This window comes from Ambystoma mexicanum, chromosome 11, assembly GCF_040938575.1.
Source record: "Ambystoma mexicanum isolate Mex_15411 chromosome 11, UKY_AmexF1_1, whole genome shotgun sequence".
NCBI lineage: Eukaryota > Metazoa > Chordata > Amphibia > Caudata > Ambystomatidae > Ambystoma > Ambystoma mexicanum.
In genome coordinates, this window is record NC_090934.1 from 1,422,139,719 (window position 1) to 1,422,141,659 (window position 1,941).

The following is a 1,941-nucleotide window of genomic DNA, read 5'->3' on the forward strand; positions in this document are numbered from 1 at the left end:
CATGATGTTTCTCTCCTAAGTCCAGGACCATTGGGGCAGCACATTCAACCACACCAGGTGCAATACATTTCGGAATGCAAGTTTCATTTCTTTATGATAATTACTGCTGCTGCTCACAACATCTGGCAAATCTATAACATTTGGCAAAATATTGGCACATGATTAAAAAAATGCTCAATTTAAGAAACAATGGCCCTCATTACGACTCTGGCAGTAGCCGTGCCGCCGGAGTTGTTAATTGCCCATTCCTGGGCGCCGGTAAAAGATGCTCCCCATTCCCATTGAGTCCAATAGAGCTCAATGGGAATGGGGAGGCCGGATGCACTGACAGCATTCAGAATGGTGCCGGCACATCTGGCATGGTCTGCGGGCGGGTACCATTCTGCCCACCAGGTCAGACCTGGCTGGCGGCAGGGTACCCCGCTCGCAGACCTCGTAGTCTACCGGTCCGGAAACAATGATACTGGCAAGTTTACCAGTACCGTTGTTTCCGGACTGGCAGGCTTGTCATGAGGGCCAATGGTATTCTGTTAAAGAGGGGATTTTAAGGTAGTCGTTTAACAATAAGCGTAAATTGCGCAGAGTTGACAACCAACAATAGCACCTATGTGCTGTAGTATTCCCTGCTTTCAATTTTCAACTTTTGGAAAACGGAGTGGAAAAGCAAAGTGCGAAAGCAAACCAATTCGCCAGTTCCTTTTTGCCCCAGTGCTACCAAAACTGTTAATGGTTTCTGCCATTAACACGTGGCAGAAGGCAGGGCTTTAAGTGGGGTAAGATATCGAGAGGGGCACTCATTTGGGGGCGTGGCCTAAAAAGTACGCAAATCGTAGGGTATACACACAAATATATATAAATGTTATATATTTGTGTGCGTACCTTACTATGGTTTGTGTACTTTGCAAGCCATCTTTCATAAACGTAGAAATATGTTACATATTTCTATGTTTAGAAATATGTTACGTATTTCTATGTTTAGAAAAGATGGCTTGCATAGTACACAAACCATAGGAAGGTACGCACACAATTATATAACATTTATATATATGTGTGTGCGTACCCTACGGTTTGACTAGTTTTCAGGTCATCTTTTTTAAACATTTCGGGTTTATAAAAGATGAACCCGAAATGTATAAAGTCCGTCGGCAAAGCTTTATAAAAGATGGCTTGAAATGTGTACTTTCAAAGCCATCTTTCATAAACTTCGAAAAATGTCGAGGAATCCCCAGGTTCGCCGAGGGTTAAAGGCGACCTGGGGAAACAAAGGGACAGTAACTCCCTCTGGTGAACTCTCGCGCGAGGGGTCACCAGACGCAGTTACTATGACTGGCGGAAGTGGCAGCTAGTCACAGCGTCGCTGTGGCTGGCTGCCACTTCTGTCAGCTCGCCTGACTGCATTGCAGGCGCATCTCCCGTTGCGCCTGTGGCCGCGACGGGATAATGCATCCCGCGATTACCGCCAATGCTGCGGTAGGACGGGGGCCCCGGCAGGGCCCAGCCCACTTTAAGCACTGGCAGAAGGCATTTACAAAGACTCCTCAAAAATCCACTCGATTTTAGCAAGAGCAAAAAAACAGGTACTTTCCAATGGACGCCTTTATTTTTTCTCCAGCATGAAAATCTAATATTGGCGTAAAACCAAATGGTTTTGCACGTGGAGCAGGGAGGGGGAGGCTTAAACGTTCACCCCCTTCAATCTGCCATTCCGCCTGCTAAACAACATTAAAATCCCTTGGAGTGTAAAATCAAGGTGTAAAACAGTTACACCTTACTTTTACACCGTACTGTTATAATCCAGGGCGGAGATGGGGGTGGAAGACACTCGAAAATGAACTTATAAGACGTATATGGCAGCCCAGTCGGCTAAACAAGGACACATCATTAAAATGAGGACTCAAATACCAAGGCCTATAGTACTTATTTTAACAACGTCAGGTCGGC